This window comes from Schistocerca cancellata, chromosome 1, assembly GCF_023864275.1.
Source record: "Schistocerca cancellata isolate TAMUIC-IGC-003103 chromosome 1, iqSchCanc2.1, whole genome shotgun sequence".
Classification (NCBI taxonomy): Eukaryota; Metazoa; Arthropoda; class Insecta; order Orthoptera; family Acrididae; genus Schistocerca; species Schistocerca cancellata.
In genome coordinates, this window is record NC_064626.1 from 488,691,501 (window position 1) to 488,714,584 (window position 23,084).

Below are 23,084 nucleotides of genomic sequence, written 5' to 3' on the forward strand. Positions count from 1 at the left end.
TCTCTCTGATTTTATCCTCATGGTCTCTTCGCGAGATGTACGTAGGAGGGAGCAATATACTGCTTGACTCCTCGATGAAGGTATGTTCTCCAAACTTCAACAAAAGCCCGTACCGAGCTACTGAGCGTCTCTCCTGCAGAGTCTTCCACTGGAGTTTATCATTTCCGTAACGGTTTCGCGATTACTAAATGATCCTGTAACAATGCGCGCTGCTCTCCGTTGGATCTTCTCTATCTCTTCTATCATCCCTATCTGGTACGGATCCCACACTGCTGAGCAGTATTCAAGCAGTGGGCGAACAAGCGTACTGTAACCTACTTCCTTTGTTTTCGGATCAGGGAGGATCCAGCACGCAACACTTATGGGACACTGTTTGGGGTGGATCCACCTATGCAAAGTCAACGTATCAGTTGGGTCATGCCATCTACAAAACAACATTTCTTGGGTAATGTTCTGTATGAATCCCCTCAGGAATAATTGGAGGTGTCGTCCTATATGTGGGTCACCAGTGCTATGCCAAGGAATATTCGTCAGGTAGGATCCATCTTGCGGTACATTACTGAATATTTATCACATGGATCTATCTGTGTAATGTCTGGAGTAATTATCTATACAACAGTTCCTGGAAAACGCTTCATATGGATCAAACCATGTATGATCTGGAGTTGGGTCCAATAGGTGGATCTTCCCGTGTTAGGTCTGATACAGCAGCAACGCCCAACACATCTGCCACCCTGACGAACTCTAATACCCCCATTGCATTTGACATCTGTACCATCTCCAAGGCAACCGATCATCTCCAAGACAGGCTTTAGGTCCCTGGTGCCCCCCATGTCCATGTCGCCACTGCTACTGGATATGTTATAGATAGGTGCCTGCTTTCACAATTGAGGCCTTGTCAACATCAATGTCTCTACTAGTATGTTGATTATGTGATAAAGAACTTATGTAGCTGGGTGACTCAGGGACATTGTTATATTGATATATAGCTCAGTCTAATGAGTACACAGTATGGTTTGAGAGTAAATCGGAGAAAGACGAAGGTAATGAGAAGTAGTAGAAATGAGAACAGCGAGAAACTTAACATCAGGATTGATGGTCACGAAGTCAATGAAGTTAAGGAATTCTGCTACCTAGGCAGTAAAATAACCAATGACGGACGGAGCAAGGAGGATATCAAAAGCAGACTCGCTATGGCAAAAAAGGCATTTCTGGCCAAGAGAAGTCTACTAATATCAAATACCGGCCTTAATTTGAGGAAGAAATTTCTGAGGATGTACATCTGGAGTACAGCATTGTATGGTAGTGAAACATGGACTGTGGGAAACCCGGAACAGAAGAGAATCGAAGCATTTGAGTTGTGGTGCTATAGACGAATGTTGAAAATTAGGTAAGGAATGAGGAGTTTCTACGCAGAATCGGAGAGGAAAGGAATATGTGGAAAACACTGATAAGGAGAAGGGACAGGATGATAGGTCATCTGCTAAGACATGATGGAATGACTTCCATGGTACTAGAGTGAGCTGTAGAGGGCAAAAACTGTAGAGGAAGACAGAGATTGGAATACGTCAATCAAATAATTGAGGACGTAGGTTGCAAGTGCTACTCTGAGATGAAGAGGTTAGCACAGGAAAGGAATTCGTGCCGGGCCGCATCAAACCAGTCAGTAGACTGATGACCATGTCAATGATGAACAAGTTTTTTTAAAAACCGTCACGGAAGAAGTCGACACTCTACACACTGTTTCCGCTACCACAGTCTCACAGAACGTCTTCATCAGAATCATAATGATCTCCCCACAGACTGTCTTTACTTATCGGGAACAGATGGAAGTCAGACGGTGCTCAATCTGGACTATATGGAGGATGCTTGTGAAACTCGGTGGTTGCTGTCACAGGACGTCTTATGTTCCCGCCTCAACACCTTTAAACTTACTCGCCCAATGACGCACGGTTCTCACATCAAAAGTCACCATAATTCTGCTTTCATTCTCTGATGAATATCCCTTAGTGTGACACCTTCTGCTGTCAAGAATTCAATGACTTGCACGTTGCTTAAATCGCATTGACCCTCCGTCTGTACAGGGTTCCATACTTTACACTGTAACAACACAACCGTTCATAGCTAAGTCTTCTGGCCAACTGGAGGTGTAGAGAAGAGGTTATGGAACAAGCCAGCCACGTACCAATGCTGCCAATTGTTGGAGAGTTACGAAGGTGGAGGCATTTCTTTTCAGTCAGCCCTCGTACATTTACATATGGAACACGGAAAAAATTCGATAGATATTGAAAAAATGAGGAAAATGTGACCGATAACACATACACCAAAAAAGTAGCGCAGAATTCAAGCTTGCTAAACATTAAGGATGAGACAGATGCTTGCTGATTGCTAGATAATATACATAAAAAGTGACAATATAGAACATATGGCTTACCTAATTCAGTCTTATCTCCATACTCATGAAGAAAGCCAAAGACTGCATACGTATTGTGGTATAAAGATATGTTATGGTTATGTGCCTTCATCTGTATCTCAAACCTTAATAACTGAAGGTCACTACATCGTTAGCATAGGTACACTATGTGGTTCTCCCTACCTCCTGTGAGTGAGTGTGTCTTGTTTCTCTGTTTGCTTTATACCTATGTTACTGCACCACTGGTTATAACATATCATAGCATTTGTTCTAACATGTGTGCTGGTTGTCTGACACGTAACACACACACACACACACACACACACACACACACACACACACACACACACACACACACACTAGCGCAACTAACCTTGGGGTTTACAATTAGATGGCAAGTAGAAGTAAATTTAGAAGGAAGAACACGTGATCAGAAGTACCACCAATTTGGTCTACTGATTGTAGAACGAGGCTTCTGTAGTAGTGGAAAGTGTTAGGATGTGTTTCTCCAATGTATTAAGGATCCCGCAAGTGTTACTGAGAAATGAGAGACCAAACAATGAAAGTTTTGTTTTGTGGTTACTACCGATCAAAATGGAGAATCTTGTTACTGTTATTCGTAGTATAAACTAGACTAAAAACCGTATGCACCTTAGTGGGAAGAATTTAAGTGTGGGTATATCCCTTACAGAACAGTTTTGCGACAGCATTACGGTTGTTGAAATATGTAACTAAGCAGATTGTCAGAAGTAATTAGGGAAAGAGCAGTCTGCAATGGTAGAGAAGGGTTATATTAATACTGGGACATACATTGTGAACAAAGCAGTGTCATCTGAATGACATGTGGTTGAGGGTACTCGTTTGTGTAGAATTTACTTCCAGGTCATGGTGCTTGTCATATACAATCCATCTGGACGCTTCACTACTTATGTTAAAAGTGTAGTCTCCATTTCCTCGTGTGTTTCATGTTGGGAGTCTGTAGCATATGCAGTTAGAATAATCGTTGAACATGGAGATAATATCAGCAAATAATCAATTTTTGCCTTTGTAACTTGTTAAACGCCACAGTTCACAAATTAATATGTATCTGTTGTGGAATCCAATTACGCACTTTGCCATTTATGGGTAAGCCCGCACCACTCTTACTGGCGTAATAACGTTATTTATCGTGTATTACGACGACAGTATCTGTGTCTCAGTTAACCGGCCCTTCATGGTGTTACACTACAATGTTGTGAAACCATACCTCGCAATATTTTCAGCCATTTTGTTTGAAATTTCCCTATTGGTATGTCCAAACATGGAAGATGTGATTGAGGGCTTCATATTAAGTGTATTTTCCAGCTGAGACAGCATCATGGACTAGTAGAATCTCGAAGGTCATCTCCGATTTTAATCCATAAAATTTTTGAACACGATAGCCTCCACATCAATACGTCATTGAGAACAGCATCACTTCAGTAAGTGGAGTGACATTTGTCCGGAATCTATAGCAATGGATGGTAGTCATACCAAATTTTGCACTAGGCATTAGGCGTATAACGATGGATTTTGTGTGTGCAAGGCGTGCGAAATCAAATTTTCGTTGTCATGTTCTTTATATTATGATAAACAGATATTTCAATGAGTTAAATAGACAGTTATATGCTGCGGTATTTAATTTGACCTTGCTAAGTACGAGAAGTCTCGCAATATATTAAGGTAAATAGTGTTTTCTTAGATATCGACTCTGCCTTTGGAAATGTAACATCTATCACTCTTACCGTCTTTAGTCGTGTGTTTATGAGCTCTAAATGTTTTTCTTTTGTCTAAGTAATACTTTTGCAATAAACGGCTTTCTTCTTTCTTCGTATCCTAGTATGACAAATGTGTGTATTTGTGTATCTGTGTTTATACTGGTGTAGTTTGTTAGAGGTTTTGATTTTTGCTAGCTATAGTTTCAGGAAATGCAATTGCGCATCTCTGATACACCCATTACGATTTTATACAAGCGAACATCGTTCTTTTCGGACTGGTGACTTATTTTTTAGAATATTGTAAGCAATATCAGACGAATGCATTGTATTAAGCTTTTTGGCAGCCTTCTGACTTGAAACTGCTGTTATTTACATGGGTTTCGGTAGCTCTCTGCCATTCGTTTTAGTGGCAGTAATTGACAATGAGTAGTTCTAGTGAATAACGCGATGCTTTATCGTTGACTACCCTAAAATGGCGTTCGAGTACTATTTGAAATTGCCTAAACGACAAAGTAAACATCGTGCTTTTTGCACTGCCACGGAAATATTTTGTTTGTGGATGTGTCTAATTAGTTAAATTCAGTATCTCTATTTGCCTGTTAAGTGAACTCAAATTTTTCAGCTGTTATAAGCTCAATCATGGTAGTTTTATGACAGAATTTCGTACCCTCAATTCCTACGAGTGTCAAATGATGAAATCTGCCCTTATGGTAAATACTTTAGAATCTTAGGCACTAATTTGACGAATATGTGTATATTTGGAAATTAAGTCGTGTCTTGCACATATTTCTTTCTGCAATATTATGACATCAAACAGTGCTTTTCATGTATTACTCTGTACTAGAAAAGTAAACATCACAATTGTTCGCATCACAGACGTATTTTTCAGACCTTTTAGAATTTTTTTCAGCGTCTTAGAGTGGCATATCATTAATTTACGACTCTGTCAGATTTTTTTTCCTGTATAGCATTCTATTAGTGGGAGTAGTAAATCATTGTCTACATATCTAACTTCCCCTCAATTAACGATGTAAACTTCAATTTATTTTCTCGCTACTGGCTTGTTCTGCGAACGTTTTAGAATATTTACAACACATTAGATGCATAAAATATGTAATTTACGATCTTTTGGGTTTTTTGATTGCTAATGGAGCCACAGATATTTGAGTGGTGCAAAGATCGAACCGCGATCGCGATTTTACAGTGCACCCATCTGCAGGTGACCGGAGGAACTGGGATTTACTATTATTTCTCTTTCTTTGGATTTGTGGGATGGTGTTTAATGTAAACCTGATGTTCAACAAATACGAATTCCTAAATCGTTATTTCTGTTTTCGAAGCAAATGTTGGTTTTTAATTATTTATAGAAAACTATCGATTTTTCAGTGCAATCAACGTTCTTGTGACAGGATCATTTGGGATGAGAAAGTGGATGTGTCTTTTTTTACGTCTTCAGAGCTTTCAGGAAAGTGTTTATGGTAAATAATTCATTTCCAACACATAAGAATTCCTGTTTCATTCTTTAAATGTTGTTTTCCGATTGTTTGTAGAGAAATATGGTACTTACTCCTTCCAGTATTCAAATCAGAGTTACCCATGTGAAGACTAGAAGGCCAGTTTTCAAACTAACTATTCGGGGGACTGTGATACAAATACAACTGAAGAGCGTGGGCTCGAGGTGTGTGCGAACATGGGGCAAAGGTTGGGGGATTACTTCACACAAAATTAGCAGAAGTGCAGGTGGGTAGGTTCGGGGTAGCGATGTCAGCGAAAAATGACATGATGACATGCGGTCGACTTGCGCTGGGGACGCTCAGGGTGGTTGGTGCTATGCAGAAGTGCAGGGGGAGGGGATGGGGGATGGAGAGGCTCTCCCGCCCCTGACCTTGGCATGTAGTGTAGGAGGTCACGATGCCTGGAATTACCTTGTGGGAAAGGATGGACATATGCTGATGGTAGCGAAATGTGACATGATTAATTGTATCAGCAGTAATATAACTCCAGATAAACGTTTGCTACAGATAATGAGTCAGCGTTTTCTGCAAGAACTCGCAGTGCTCAACTACACAATTTCACTTACACAATTAAAATAATTTCAGATGAATCATGGATGCAGCTGATGACACAGATTTCCAAACATGTTAAGATGAATATAACAAAGAAATACATTGTGTCACACAAAAGGCGGAATTTACAATTAATGCTCTACTCTAAGATAAGTAAATTAAGCTGATGAAATGAATATAAAATCTTGAAAATATTTAATACACTCGCAGTATCCTGGTCTTGATTAATGGTTCAGTACCGTAAATCAGAATATCTATCTACTTTCGCGAGAGTATTTTTCACTGATTGCATTCGATCTAAAATTTAAACACGACTGGAAAGAGTTTGTGAAACATTTTTGGAGGAACGTGCTACGAAGTATCATGGCTGGCACATAGTCCGTACGTAATTAACTCTTAGAAAAATTAAAATATTTCGCTACCTGCTAGGTTTGTTCGGCGTGCTCAATTAATGCTGTTCTTGCTGGTGTGTTCCCGATTTATTATTATGATTTCGTGCTGAACATTTCTATGAACGGCTCAACAACCTTCTTCAGAACGCTGGGCCGATCGTCGAAAAATTCAGCACTAAATGGGGACAATAAGTCGGCAGAACATGCGGAGGCATACTAATCCAAGAAAAAACAGACCTCCCAAAATACCTGAGGTTCCAGAATGAAATTTTCTCTCTTCAGTGCAGTGTGCGCTGACATTAAACTTTCTGACAGACTCGAACTCTGTGACTTTGCCTCTTGGGCGGAACTGAAGCATGAGGACGGGTCGTGAGTCGTGCTTGGGTGGCTCAGTCTCTTGACGAAATATGCCAACCAAAACTGGACGATACCGCGTTCCCCTTTCAACGATAGAATGGACGTTGCACTGACGCCAAGACAATATGGAGCATGGCGCAGCATGTCTTACTAATTTCTTTCATTTCCATTTTATCTTCAACTTTTACACTTTTTTTCTTTCACATATGTATTCATGGATGGCTCTGTATCTGCAGCCTATTTGTTTTTGTTTCTCATGCTCTCTGCTTAAAAAATAAGAAAGCGATATTGAGAAAGTATACTTATTTTCGCTAAAAAGTGATGTTATAGTTATTTACGTTGACAAGAATTATTGTTTATTTTATGAACATCACTTATTTTTTAAAAAAAATAGAGATTTTTACTTTTCATTTCATTACCTGCAACATTTTGCTCATATAGAAGGTGTCTATCTAAAAAAAAATTTAAAAATCATAAGGTGACTGCAAAAGTAAAATAAAAAAGTCGTTAGAGCACTAAAAAACCAAAATATTATAAAAAATAGAGAAACCGAAAAGGTCAGTACAGCACATACCCGTGAAAGTGAAAGGTCCCGAGCTCGATTCTTGGTCTGGCAAAAAGTTTTTTTCCTCCTAGAAGTGTCAAAACTGAGTTTATAGTAAAGCTTTTCACCTAGTCCATGGTCTCAGGCCTCAAGTATAGCGACACTAACGCCGGGTAGATGGAGACCAAGAATTGATAAAGCATTCAGAGAAGTGCGGAAATCAGTCAACACTCTACAAAATGTGACAGTAAACACTGAAAAAACTAAAGAGGTACTCGTTCGACAAGTATGATGTATAAATTAATAATGTAGAAGATACTAATTCCGCCAATAATTTCTGGGTGAATAGAGTAGGATAATATGTGTGCATAGAAGTTATAAAACAAAAACCAGAAACTTATCTAGAGGCATACCGCTAAGGCTCCGTCCTGAAATGTGCTCTCTGCTTACTCGACGAATCTCTGATCACGTTACTTATTCATAGACAAGGAATGTTCGCTACCGTCAATGTCGCAAGGTTCATTTCATGAGTTAACACATTATTTAATGCAATGATCAGACTGCTAAGCTACGAAAATGGTCTTTAAATAAATTATTTGTAATAGCAGCCAAGGGGTTTTTATTCGAGATGTAATACTGAGGTTGATTCACATCGATCACGATTTTCGATTTTTTAACATGATGAAAATAACTGATGAAAGCTACATCATCTGGCCCTAGTAAACGTACTTCGATATTTCATCGGTAGATATTTGGGTGCAGAAAACATCATGCGAAAATGTATCCCAGATTCCCAAATCTCTTCCAGCGAAATGCAAATATTTTATTGCAACTGTACGGTATATTCAGTACACCAAAACACAGTCAAATATACATATATGTATTAAGGCTAACAAATAGTACTTTATTTACATTTCATCACACTGCTAAATTTTTGGGTTATCAGAGAGCGGTAAAGCCAATCATCTGCTGATTGAAAAAAACTACACAGAATTTCGCGTAGTATTTTGTAAGAATGATATTAGATTTTAAGCCAATGATTATTACTTAACACATTATGTATGAGATGCACGCTCGAAATTTAAATCCTCGACAAAGTAACTCTTTAAAGACAGAACCAGACAGTTCTGTGCTAAGTTTTTCTTTATTTTCCAGAGGCAAACAGAGATGAAAGCACAGTAAATTGTAACGAGAAAGAGGATAAATTCCTTTCATACAGTGAAAGAAGTAAATTGCAAAATTTCGCTGACAATGTGAGAAGGAATTATATACCGTTCATATAAGCTGCAAGGAGAGAACTTATCGAACAGCTATTGCGTATGATATTTGAGGACCGCACATACCGTTTATACTCGTATTATTAGTGCCTAAAAGATCTCATGAATCTAGGTCATAAACAAAAAATTAACAGAATATCGAAGAAAATAGATAAAATTCGTAGATCTTGGTTACAATAAAATTATATACTCACTTTACGATAGTTACATCTCGTATAAACCTGAAAGAGATTGCCAGGAGCTAATATTTTGAATAATGCCGTCAAATTTCGAGGTCTCAGAAAAAGCTACATACACCAACAGCTTGTACACGGATCTGTTGTATGATAGCACACTAGCACACATCACAAAACTGCAAATAATACCCATCCTAAAACACACACACACACACACACACACACACACACACACACACACACACACACACACACACACACACACACACACAGAGAGAGAGAGAGAGAGAGAGAGAGAGAGAGAGAGAGAGAGAGAGGCGGACCTACGTACAGACTGACGAACCTACACATAGGATGGCAGCGATGGTCATTTGGTTATTACGTGTTTGACGGTAGTTAAACAGAAAGGAAATTAATTAATCCACCTGATTTAGTTATTTCGCCCTCTTCTATCTATCTTCGTATCGTTACTTGTTGTACTCACAACAAATTTAAAACTATAGATATGAGTTTAAAAAGTATTTGTTTCACTGGAGTTGCAGATGTGCGGCGTATTCCTTGCTTAGAATTATTATTAGACGCAGTACAACTTGAGCAATAAAGTTTTGTGTTCGTCATTAATTCCATGTGTGATAAAAAGGCTATTCATTATCGTTAGGCCCCTCAATCAGTTCAGTGGTTATAAGTATTCCGTTTGATTACAGACATACATTGTCAACATAGAACTTGAAAGCACCAAAATTAGACAGAAGGAACACAATTTTCTATAAAATCTGATAACTGCAGTTGTTTACTTTTCACGAGATCCTGCATGAACGTTGATGGTACTTACATGACCATTGGTATAAACTTTCTGTTGCACATTTTTTTTAACATATGACGAAAGACATGCCACTAAAAAAATTGCAGGTGCCATTGCGCACCAAGTGTCTCACAACTACAGATTTCGTATTTTTCTTTAATTGCCATGTGTCAGACTCCATGTTTACGTCGGAATGAGGTTGAAGAATAGCGGCGGCTGTTGCACCTTTTAGTTGGTCGTTAATCAGCGTTGTTATGGAACCAAGCCAAATGCTCTTCGGAATTCAATAAATACTGTATCTGATAGCCTTGATCCACGCCTTGCAAGGTGTCACATGAGGAAAGAGCTGTTACATATCGAGATACGTCATTATATTTGAAATCAAAATGCGTTACATGAATCTGTAACAGATGGATATCATTCAGACTGGACGGTCGTTTTGTGGACCTCTTCTGCTACCTTTGTAATAAACATGTTCAACCTGAGCATTCTTCCCCTTATTTTTGTTCGAACGATATAACATGTATCATAGCTGGGAGATACCTCAGCTGCAAATTCTTTGTAAAAAATTATAGGTGTTCCATCAGCACAGAGGCACTCGTTGAATTTTACCGGTTTGAGAGGCTTCTCAACATTTCTGGAGTTTCTCGACTTGCCTGCTGTGTCTACGACTCATCTTAGCAGTGGTGCGAGAATTAATTTGTGACGCTACTTCTATATTGGTAACATGCTGCATCATGCCCCATGCTGGCCGCCAATAATTAAATAAGACGCCAGCGCTACCGGTGTATCAGGCCATAAGTTCGAAGCCGAAACCAAGTGAATTGGTGCTATTACTGCTGTGTCATACAACATGTTGGGCGTCGAAAATGTAGTGACAAGATATTGCGTTGAAATACAGGGAATAATTATTCTCTTTTTTGAGTGGCACCTGGCTTTATGGCGTTTAATGAAACCAAATGTCACCCCTTTCCTGAAGGAACGCTTCTAGTCTCGTATGTAGGCAATACATATGAATAACTAAGATTTAAACAAGGGTAGTAGTTTGAAACATGATTATAATAAAACAAGGGACTCAATATAAAATGCAAAGGGCATTCGATCTCAGTGTGCTTTCAGTGGGCTGTGTCGACGCAGTGACAGGGTTTGTACGACACCATGGGCTATGACGAGCCAGCTCGATGGTTTGAACTTATCCTTTGAGGAGTGTCAAAAAAGACGATAATGTTCCAGTATACTAAAGGATCATGACAGAAATGGGGTACCAGCTGTCACATTCTACCTTCCTCAACATCTTTAAAATTTTTCTCAAGAATTTTGGCATTCGAACGTCTTTGTGCTTCGAGACAGCTGTAGCGGGAAAGATACGGCAAATACTAAATACTGGAATACAGGAGGCAGTGGTTGTGGTACAGGAACTCTTGTCACTCATATACAAGGAATATAATGAGTGAGCAAAACTGAGAGTTCAGTTAGGTGAAATTGAAATAACGCAAAACTGAATAATTTAACACGTCACAATGGATTCGACTTTATATGCACAAAAATTTTGCATGTACCTAAGTACTACAAAAACATGGTGTTCCCTCAACCCTTGTAATGACAACGGAGACACTGACGCATATATCTCCCTACTAAGTCGCTTTATGAAGTACAATTTCTTCTCACTCCGGATTTTAAGGCCCTATTTTACATGTTCAAGTAGGAAAAATTTTAATCTCTGTGTCTCGGAAACGGTTAAAGATATCACGATAATTTCATGGCTGCTCAAGGGCAGTACCGTAGGAATACCTCGTAAAAATTTCAACAATTTTCTGTGCTGAGTCGTCTTGGAAGCCTCAGCGTGGTTCTGGTAGGCAAAAGCGAGTGCTATCTCAGGAACCGCCCATGAAGTAAACGGAGCTTCCACAAGCCCGTTCAGGCGCACTGTAAACCATATCTAGTTCAAAAACAAACCGATTTGCTCCATTTTTTTAAGCTAGAGGAAGTGTGTAATATTCAAACATTGCCTCTGTAATGTAGGTTATTTACAGTAACACTAATCTTACGTTGTGCACAAAATGGTCCCTAGCCAAGGGGCTATCCAAAACACTTCACCGTACCGAAACGTGGCAAGCCGCTTGGTTGCCTTGGGAGGAGGGTTTAAAAGGACTGGGCAAACAGATTTGAAACTACTTTGTGTGTCCACTGAAATAACTGAGTAGGGGAAACTTCTTAGCGTTTACTTAAACTGCTGAGTGCAACTGCTGCTACTGGGTGAAACTTCTGGTCTTTACGGCCAGACGAAACTTCTGGTTATCCTACTGAGTTAAAGAACCTGCTGTCTTGTTACTTATTTTAATCTTTTCAACACTAATCTACGGAATTTTTATCAAAACTGGACGTGGTTGTCTCACTGGGAATTCCGCGATCGTTCATGAAATAAAATATGGCGTTTCAGTCTTCGATCGCTATTCTTTTATTTTCAATTACCGGTTTCGGGCTAGCTGCCCATCTTCAGATCTGTCAGACAATGTTAAAAATGTAATTAATAAGAGAGATACAGTTAGTGATAAAAATATCTTAGTTTACAAAAAGAAATTTTGGAACGTATTAAATGCCAACATACCACCAATCAAAAACAAAGAAGAGCAAACGCACATTTTCGGAAGAATATCTACATTTTAATTATATTTTATGTTTCTTTATAAAGAAATTTTAAATTAATGTAAAAATCTTTCGTTTCATGGTCCACTCAAAAAGATTATTCATATGTTATTACCTTAAAAAATTGTTTTATTAAAAAGAATATTCGCCATGAATATATACGGCGAAATAATAACAGATGCACAATTGTTTTAGGTAGAGGGCACTTTTTACTGTTACCAATCAGGTTACTCTTAAATACCGCGATATAATGTTTTAACAGATTGAAATTTACTTTACTTATGACAGTGAACTGTGTGTTCTGTACGGACAAGTTACTCTGTAACTACAACACATGGTATGTTGGCATTTAATACGTTCCAGAATTTCTTTTTGTAAACTAAGATATTTTTATCACTAACTGTATCTCTTATTAATTACATTTTTAACATTGTCTGACAGATCTGAAGATGGGCAGCTAGCCCGAAACCGGTAATTGAAAATAAAAGAACAGCGATCGAAGACTGAAACGCCATATTTTACTACGGAATTTTCCCAGACAAAGACAACACAAAATTAACCTATTTCGCTTATTACTCAATATACAACCCCAACGCAATCGGACTGCTCTAAAATGACAACATGACTTCAAATAATTAACACAAAACAATTGCCCTGAATTGGAAGAAATCCTAACATAACCCATACTTTTCATAAATCACTTCACACATTCGTAACACGAACTACTGCAATTACAGCAAACAGCAACTATAGCCAGCTCAATAAAAAGATTATGACTAGGAGGAGGAATATGATTAGCAAAAGAAAGATTTTATTGAAGAATAAAAACAATGTACTAAGCAGATTTTACCTTATGCATGTGACATCCAGTTCCAAAAATTATATAGTCGTCAATAACTCGACTACCTAAACGTTACCAACAACATCCATCCTCATTTTGCAATGCATGTCCTACGAACACAGTCTCCACGAAGGACACACGTCCAAACCGTCCGCTCACTAACTGTTAACTGCTAGTCCGTCCAACCACAGAGTCTCTTACCGGGGGCGCAGAGGGCTGTCAGCGATATTAATTACAGTCTATAGCGTTGCGCCGGCCGGTGTGGCCGTGCGGTTCTAAGCGCGTCAGTTTGGAACCGCGTGACCGCTACGGTCGCAGGTTCGAATCCTGCCTCGGGCATGGATGTGTGATGTCCTTAGGTTAGTTAGGTTTAAGTAGTTCTAAGTTCTAGGGGACTGATGACCTCAGTAGTTAAGACCCATTGTGCTCAGAGCCATTTGAACCATTTGAATCTATAGCGTTGCCAGGTTAGACGTATGAACTTTCTACTTACAGACTGAACACCATTCGTGACACAAATAAATTGTAAATACAACTGTATACAATAACCAAGTTTCCTGGGCCGGCCGGAGTGGCCGAGCGGTTCCAGGCGCTACAGTCTGGAGCCGCGTGACTGCTACGGTCGCAGGTACGAATCCAGCCTCGGGCATGGATGTGTGTGATGTCCTTAGGTTAGTTGGGTTTAAGTAGTTCTAAGTTCTAGCGGACTGGTGACCTCAGAAGTTAAGTCCCATAGTGCTCAGAGCCATTTGAGCCAAGTTTCCTGACAATGTAAAATTAACGGTGCACATGAATAATGTCGGCTGAAACTGGTCAGAATAAATTTAAGCTCTGGTGCCTCTGGCTAATCGGGTTGCTTCGCAGGTTACGCTGGTCAAGGAACTCAGGCGCCATCCCTTCTCAAAACATACACATAAAACAACCTTGAAATGCATAGAATAACAATGGATCAAGTTACACACTGAAATTAGTCACAAGGGTCTCTTATCTTCAAAAACTAAATTCAATTTGTCTTTGAATGCAATCAACGTCAAAGAGCTATAACAATTCACATGCACTCAAAACAGCCATCAGGATACATGCCTTAAAGCAGTCATCAGCAGGGTCAGAAGGAAAACTGGATGTGTACAAAGATTAACAGCAAAGGTGTCAAAAATTTGGGAAACGTACAAGCACTCAAAAAAGAATTATAACACCCTCTTCAAATTACTCAAGTTTCGCAGACAATTTAAATACATGATTGATACTGATTTAAAATCGAATCAGTTTTAATGAACACAATGCGCTTGCACTGAAAATGGTGGGCATGGCCTGAATTAGTTTAAAACAGGACACTAGAAACAGTAATTAGGTAACGAACGCAAAGGACACCAAGCAGTCATTAGAATAAATAGCTTGAACTAAATAAGGATCGATTTCTTTAACAAAGGGCTAAACCCAAACAGGCAGTAAACAAGAAATTGGATACGTGCACCCACTTCATGTTAACAACACTTGAGGCCTACAGTACCCTGATTTACGCAGCCAAGTAACGATGACAGCTCCAGTCAACACACAAAAGAGAGCACAATTTATTCACGCAGTTTTGACAAGTTTCCTTGATTAAAGAGTCCATCCATACGAAGAATAAGCGGAGAGTGCATTACAGTATTCTTTTATGAACCACAAATTTTAAATGAGTCCGGTTCATAAAGAAATTTAATAATTACCGAAACCAGCAACAAACACACTTTGCACCACAAAATCATTTAATAACTTGAAACCAGCTTGTCGGGCCCCTGAAAATCATATTTATAACATTCAGTAACACTAGGAACAGAACACCGGCGGTGAAAGTAACTGACGAGATAGAAGGAATTGACTGCACTGTAAACTCTTTCGGCCCAGGGTCATTACGTGCAACACGAAGAAGTTAAGCACAGAGAAAGTTCCGAAACATCCTCACTCGGCATAAGTGTCCGACGAGCTGCTGGACAACACAGGCTGAAGTCGGTATCACAGCCGCTTTCCCCCCAGCGGTAGAACTCCGCTGTTAGCTGCTGCGCACAAGAACGCTGCTGAAGCGACAAACGTCAGGCGGCTCACTACACTCTGCCCGACCCACTCTCATCCGCGCAAGTCGCCACGGCCGGCACGCCCCGCGTGCTCCAGGAGCTACTTGGGCAACGAATCACTGACCCAGAAAATAACACCACTACAGATAACACAGAGTCAAATTGTGACCGAGTCTCGACTCAACTCTTCAGCAAACCTCGCTGTCCAACAGACGAACTTCAAGAGAGCGATACCTCTGCCGGTGCGGTATATCACGCCGCCAGCTACGCCCTCTGGCCACATGAGAGTGTATTACATCCCATCGGTCCGCGGCGCAGCTCGCCTACCTTCTGATAACTAATAGAAACCCGAAAAAATCCCGTTTTTGTGCGTGTCGTTTTGGAACATGGTAGGTAACACATGCTATCGCACGCGTAGCGATAATCGGCGACCGGTAGAGACAAGGTCTGAAGCCGTTTATGACGCGCTCCTGCGTATATTTCATCTGTCGTAGTGGTCGGTAAGAGACAGATTAATAAAAGTGCTGTCGGCAGTTCACTGCTTCAGTCATTTGTGCGAGTGAAGCTTATTGAGACCCTCACTCATGTGCTATAGCTACTTGGCAAGCCCACCTAGCATTTCATGTAGTCTAGAGTTTAGATATATCGATTCCCTCAGCCACTGGCGAATCTGTATTCAGACGTCGAGCTAGGGTAATAGTTATATAACCGTCCTGAATGAGAAGCTCGATTCCCCCCTCTGCCTTTTCCCATTCCCTCTCGTGTCTGCCCTGTCCCTCCCCCCCCCCCCCTTATGAGTCCTCTCCCTCCTTTGGTTCCCCCCCCCCTTTCGTTTTTCCTCTCCTCCCTCCTTGTTTTCCCCCTCATCTGTCCAGGTCCCCCCCCCCCTCCTTACCATCTGCCCTTGGCTAGAGTGTGTTATCTTTGTGCCGACATTTTCGTGCAGTGTTTACAGTGAGTGTTCAGTGTTGTGTGTCTTTTCGGAAGTGTTGCGAACGGATATCATACTGTCGCTGGATGTGATTTTTATATCTCTTGCGAACTGAAACCAGACTGTCGCCCTGTTTTTTAATTGTCTGTCTACTGTGTTAATTGTCTGATTCCTGTGTATTTTATTAGCACTGGCAACCCTTTACTTTATGTTTTAACTTTCCCCAATTTTTCCGCCATTTTACAATTTAATTCACCATTTAATCGCCTTTTTATTGTTTCTTATCTTCTTCTTATGTTTTAAAAAGTCTGTAGGCTGCAGAGCAGCGTAATAAGCTGCTGCCAGCCCGCACCCTTCGGGGGGAATCGAAATTCAATAAAGGGAAAAAAGAGAAGTTCGACAAAAAACCTTTGAAAGTATCGTAGGACAAAATATAGCGGAATCGTTGGCAGCATCGGTGGTGTTTGCGCCGACTGCACAAGACGTTGCCATCGCACCGCTCTGATGCCAGCGGATTACATCTACACCTACATTTACATAAATACTCCGCAAGCCACCAAACGATGTGAGTGGTGGAGGGTAGCCAGTACCATTACCTGTCACTTTCTTTCGCGCTCCACTCGTAAATAGAGCGAGGGAAAAGCGACTGTCTGTATGCCTCCGTATGAGCCCTAATTTCTCGTCTCTTATCCTAGTGGTCCTTACGTGCAATGCATGTTGGCGGCAATAGAATTGTCAGGCAGCCAGCTTCAAATGAATTTTCTCTAAATTTTCTCAATAGTCGCCTCGCCTCCATGGATTCCCATTTGAGTTCCCGAAGCATCTGCGTAACACTTACGTGTTTCTCGAACCTATCGGTAACAAATACAAACGTAGGCTTCTGCGGCCATTGTCATAGTCAATAAAATTTTTCTGGGTTCCGTGACTGCACTGTCAGTATGTAAAACTACTGACGTTTCGGTCACTGTTGCAAATGACTAAAACACTCTGAATAAGGTCACGTGCAACAGTGACCGAAACGTAGGTAGTCAATATGACAATGTGATCACAAACCCAGAAAAAATTTATTGACTCTACTGATAACAAATCTAACAGCCCGCCTCTGAATTGCTTCAATACCTTCCTTCAATCCGACGTGGTACGGATCCCGACAATCGAGCGGTAGTCAACAACAGGTCGTACCAGCGTCCTATACGCGCTCTCCTTTTACAGGTGAAGCACTCTTTCCTAAAATTCCTTCAATAATCCGAAGTCTACCACTCGCCTTCCCTAACACATGTTCGTTCCATCTCATATCGCTTTGCGACTGTATGCCCAGATATTTAAAGGACTTAACTGTGTCAAGCAGGGCACTAGTAATACTAGCTCCGAACGTTACAGGTTTGATTTTCCTATTCATCCGCATTAACTTGCATTTTTCCACATTTAGAGCTAGTTACCATTCATCACAGCAAGTGGAAATGTTGTCTAAGTCGTCTTGTATCTTCATAAAGTCATTCAACTTCGACACCTTACCGTGCACCATGGCATCATCAGCTAACATGCTCAGACTGCTGCCCACCCTGTCAGCCAAATCATTTATGTGCATAGAGAACAACTGTGGTCCTATCACACTTCCCTGGGGCACTCCTGACGATACCCTTGTGTGCGATGAACACGTGCCGTTGAGGGCAAAATACTGGGTTCTGTTTTTTTTAAAAGTCTTCGATTCACTCTCATGTCTGTGAACTTACCCCATACGCTTGTACCTTCGTTAACAACCTGCAATGGGGTATCGTGTAAAATGCTTTTCGGAAATCTAGAAATACGGTATCTGCACATACCTTTCTAACATGTCTGAGACTGGTTCTGATCTCTCTTCCTACCACAGTTGGTCAAGGATGGTCTGTGAGTGTTTTTAAATTTGTTTTCAACCTGCAGCCTGCAAGGTAGGAAGATACCAGCTCACCATGCAGAGTTAAGAAGAGTGCGGCACCACGGACAGCGATGTAATCAGATAATGGCCTCTCTGTCAGTTCCACTACATTCTGTGTATAGGGAATGTTATCGCTGACAGAAATTAGTGTACGGGTTCAGCAAAAAACGAAAATATTAGACGTTTGTATTTAGGTTTATTTTTTCTCCAAGTATGACTTTATGACATATCAATCATAATTGTAATATGTACAGGATGGTAAAATAATGATACTGGTTGTTCAAAACTGTGAAGCGAAATTCATTACTATTCTAAGGTCCTTTAATAATTAGATGGTTGATAACTATTTCTGGAGGTCGATAAAATACAAAAAAATTAAATACAGTGGGGCCATGAATACCAATTAAGCTAAAAATGCTCAATGAAAATACCAAAAGTTGGATGGGGTCCGTGTAGGGCACGGAAATATCACTGCAAATATAACTGCACAATTAAAACAGTTCAATAACTTCAGAGTATAAAGCACTCTGCAGTGGCTAGTCAGTCATTTTCGTCAGATCAGATATCTCACTGCTCTGCTTCAACTAAGCCCAACAATCGTGAATATGTTTAAGTGCAGGTCATGGTTGAATGCACAAAAAACTTAGGAGAGACAGAGACGACCTCAGATCTGAGTGTCAATTGAATATCACTTGCTGGCGCACTGGTTTACCTTTCGTTGGCGGCGGCAGTGGCTGCTGTCGGTGCGAGCTATGGACCCGAAAATCTATTCTAAATCTCTCTTGAATGTTAAACACCAGTCTGAGACATTTACTACATCTTAGATGAAGCCGACACTCCTAGTTATTCCACAGTTAAGTTAATTGCATGGTACATGCTATTTGGCTGGAACAGCATGTGCATCGTCGCCCTCAAGTCGCCCGCAAACGTTGACTATCAGTGCTCGGTGCAATTCTCTGAACTAGGAGACATTGTAGTTTAACTCCCTAAGAGTTACGACGAGCCTATGAACAGGTGTTCACATAGTTACTCTTGCAATCGTCTCAGTGAGGTGTGAGTCACCTGGCTCAAACACTCGATGATTTGCTGCAACATAAAAGCGAATTTTTCTGTCTGTATTTGCATATATCAAAGCTAGTGGCCACGAGGTTTCTTTCTGGTCAGTCAGAGCATTCATACTTGTTGTAACTCCACTCACTAGAGTTTCTGCAGCCTATCATATGTATCGTTTCTTTCGTAGGACAGATTTTAACTTCTGCTACATAATACTGAGATAAACAGATTTTCTTTCTAAGTGCGTTTTAACCCACGTTGCTACAGCGAGTCACCATTGTTTTGGGTTGGGTTTCACTGGACGTTTTTCTGCCATTTCCAGCCAAGTTCCTGTAGAAAGTCTTTCTGAAGTGTCGTCGTTAAAAGCAGGGACCAGGATGGCTTTTGTCGATGGTCTGTGCAGTGGTTCCAGCATCACATTGTGTCCACTGAATGTCCTACTGTGAAGGTTCCAGCAAAACATAGGACAACTGTTGTCATCATAAAGTTCTCCTTTCCTCAGAACTGCATCTTGTAGCTCGGGTCTGGGAAATTACTTGCATGCCATTACTAGTGTGTTAGTGGTTTATATTCATGAAAGGTCAGCTTGTTTATTTGATTTGCATATCAATAAAATTCGTACATTTTCACATAGCTATGTCATGTGACACATTGATTTAATCAGAATTGTTTCAGGAATTCAATGCAACGTGTGTTTCTAAAATGAGATTTTCACTCTGCAGCGGAGTGTGCATTGATATGAAACTTCCTGTCAGATTAAAACTGTGTTTCAAGGTGTGTTATTTGTCTGACACCTTACACCCTTCATCCATAGTTCTCAGCATATCATATGAGAAAAGATGAATCTGAGTTTCTTATGAGTGATGGTTCGTAAAACCATGCTGATTTTTCCATGTAAACTTCTCAATCTCTAGAAAGTTTATTATATTCAAAGTGAGAATGTGTTCAAGGATTCTGCTACGAACAGAAGTTAGGGATATTGCTCTGTAATTCTGCAGTTTCGTTCTTTTACCTTTCTTATATACTAGACTAGCCTGCACTCGTTTCCAGTCACTTGGGACTTTGTGCTGGGTGAGAGATTCATGATAAATGCAAGCTAGGTGAGGGTCCAATGTCCTGCCTAATGTGAACTGGGATTCCATCCAGGCTGGTGATTTCTTTGCTTTCAAATCTTTCAGTTGTTTCCTTATGATAGGTATCTTATTACTATGTTATCCATAGTGGAGTCTGTCCGAAGGCCAAGTGACAGTATGTTTGTAAGATTCTCCTGTGTGAACGATTTCTTTAATATGAGATTTAAAACCTCAGCTTTCGTTTAGCTATCTTCAACTGACACACTAGACTGGTCAACCAGGGACTGAATGGAAGCCTTAAACCCACTTAGCGATTTTATATACGATCAGAATTTTCTCAGGTTCTCTGCCAAATCTTACGCTAAGGTGTGAGTGTGGTATTTGTTGTATGTTCTATTTATAGATCTTTTCACAGACTCTCGAATATCTGCTAACCTTTGCTTATCGTCATTTATGCATTCCCGTTTGAACTTACAGTGCAACACATTCTGGCTTCCTCAGAAACCTCCGAATTTCGTTATTTAACCATGATAAGTATTTTCCATCCTTTATTCATTTACTAGGCTGATAACTCTTCAGACCATAGTCTACAATGTCTTAAACTTTGCCCACAATTTCTCTACGTCCGTCTTATTGGAACCAAGTGGTGCCAGTTCACTGTCCAAGTGAGATGTTAATAACTGCTTCCCTGCTCTATCTAGCGGAACACTCTCCTAGTCTTCCTGACATATTTATAAACTCTCGTAATCATAGTTGCTATAATGACGTCATGATCGATAATCCCCGTTTCCATACTGACATTGTCGATAATGTCCAGCCCATCTGCAGCTACAAGGTCTAAGATATTTCCATTTCGTTTGTGCTGCCAAGCTATCTGCTCAGGACAATTTTCAGAAAACGTGTTCAAAAGTATTTCACATGAATGTCTGTCTGTATCCCCCCCCCCCCCCCCCGCCAATGAATCCATAGACATCTGAGTCTATGCTCGCTAGGTTAAAGTCACTTGCAACCAGTATTGCATGATCTGAGTATTTACGCGCTGCTGATCGTAGACTTTCTTTGACTGACTCTAAAACTGTCACAGCAGAATCGCGTGGCCGGTAAATCATCCAGAAATGAACTTGGTTTCACCTACACTTGTTATACACAACCAAATGACTTCATTATCTCATTCAACTTAGACGTCAATAGAGACAATATTTTTGTCAGGTGCAGTGAACACTCCTCTTCCTATGGCCTCTAATCTGTCTTTTCTATATACATTCCACTATTTGCTGAATATATTAGAGCCTTCCACTTTGGGTTTCAGGAAGCTCTCGGTCCCAAGAATAATTTGAGCGAGAGAACTATCCTGGAGGACAATAAATTCGGGAGTTTTATTATGAATACTTCGACAGTTTACTGATAAAATTGTGACAGTCGAAGTGTATTTCCTCTGAAGGCCATTTGACTTCCCTTGCGAATTACCGAATGGCGAATGTTCATCAGAGCACCTCAAACCACTGCCTAGTCTAAAGCACCGTCATGCGCACTGCACACGTACTCTGGTACTCGAGTAGGTGCTTTCTTTGTATAGTGCACACTTGATTTATGAAGGGGTGTCCCACAAATCCGCACACGATAACGCAGGTCTAGAAATCTACAGCCAAGACCATCACAGAGTCGAGGCTGCCTTTGTCTGACACCCTCCTTTCGGTTCCAAACCAAAGAACCACAATCAACTCTAGTATTTTTATAGATTGCCCTTTTTTTCAAGCTTATTGCTGACAGTATTTCCTACAGTTATGGTTTTTATCTGTGACATCCAGCTATTTTTGTTCTATTATATCTAATGTGACACGCAGCTGTTCGTTTTTTATCATATCTACTTTTCCCTGCTTAAACCGTTATCGTGGGGTACACATCAAATGGAAGCATGGAACACCTGTAAACGCGTTAAGTCCAATCAGTTATACACAGAAAGTCAATATTTACAAAAGCTGAAACATATATCACATATCATAGCATGTCATATCAGTTTGGCATTGCTATGATATGTGATTAAAAACTGATGTTTTGTATTAACTTATTCCACCTACATATAAGGATTTATACCTTTCTACTTGTTTCATGTATTATTATGATGCATACAATTAGCGAGATTGTACCATAATCCGATACCGTTAGTTGTAACAAAAAGCAATTAAAACTCGTCGCAACACCGACAGGTTGTGCAACATACGCATATGCAGGTCCTTAATAATAGCCATGGCCTCAACATAGCTAGTAATATTCTTCTGCATCCTCTTAAAAATCGGTGCTCGCAAAGATACTGGGGGGAGAAAACACGATTAACACCAGAAAACTGCAGTTGAAGCCTTGAGATAGAGCTTTCTTACCTGCACCAAAATCACCAGTATATCAGAGGCTACACATCAGTGAGCCGAACATGTGATTAAATTAGGTAAACAACAATGAATTTAACACATAAAAAAGTTTTCTGTAACTGATGTCGCGTTGTCGTCCTGGAAGGGATGTCGGTCAGCTTGAGACTGTCTGACCTCTCCTCCAAGCCTTCTCTGCTCTGTCGTTCCCGAATCTACATCTACATCTACATCCATACTCCGCAAGCCACCTGACGGTGTGTGGCGGAGGGTACCTTGAGTACCTCTATCGGTTCTCCCTTCTATTCCAGTCTCGTATTGATCGTGGAAAGAAGGATTGTCGATGTGCCTCTGTGTGGGCTCTAATCTCTCTGATTTTATCCTCATGGTCTCTTCTCGAGATATACGTAGGAGGGAGCAATATACTGCTTGACTCCACGGTGAA